The sequence below is a fragment of the Penaeus monodon genome, chromosome 29 (genome assembly GCF_015228065.2).
Source record: "Penaeus monodon isolate SGIC_2016 chromosome 29, NSTDA_Pmon_1, whole genome shotgun sequence".
Lineage (NCBI taxonomy): Eukaryota > Metazoa > Arthropoda > Malacostraca > Decapoda > Penaeidae > Penaeus > Penaeus monodon.
Window position 1 is genome coordinate 10,518,852 of NC_051414.1, and position 453 is coordinate 10,519,304.

Here is a 453-nt window from a genome sequence, read left to right on the forward strand (position 1 = left end):
CGATATTAATAGATTACCTAATATGTCTTTTCATGCATCGTCAGTATGTCGTTAATGAACCACCAGTGTATTAAACAATATGACCTTGTTTCATTAACACATCAACAATACAATGCTATATGTATTGGTTATCAATACATCAACAATACGCTATTAATACATTACTAATACATCAATAATATTTCACTTGTACATCACCACTTATACAACGTCATCACTTTAACGAGTCTGTTTCCTTCCGTAAATAAATATTTTTTTTTTTACTTTCTCATTTAAAACTTTTTTTTATTGTTTATTCCAGGATTTTCCAACTCATCTACTTATCTTTTACTATTCGAGTGCTCACTGCGTTCGTATGTATTCATATATGTTTTTATGTTTGTCAAGGTAATGGAGAACTTTCAGCCTTTTAATTTTTTACACAAAATGCGTAAGCGTCTGAGGTCACCTTGC

The 453-nt window shown here is 30.2% G+C and overlaps 1 protein-coding gene across 1 annotated transcript in view; it reads right to left on the reverse strand.

Annotated features, from left to right (window-relative positions):
- The window catches only part of LOC119591729, a gene marked incomplete at its 5' end in the record, with an annotated part of 19,381 nt that overhangs the window by 1,825 nt on the left and 17,103 nt on the right, over positions 1 to 453 (reverse strand).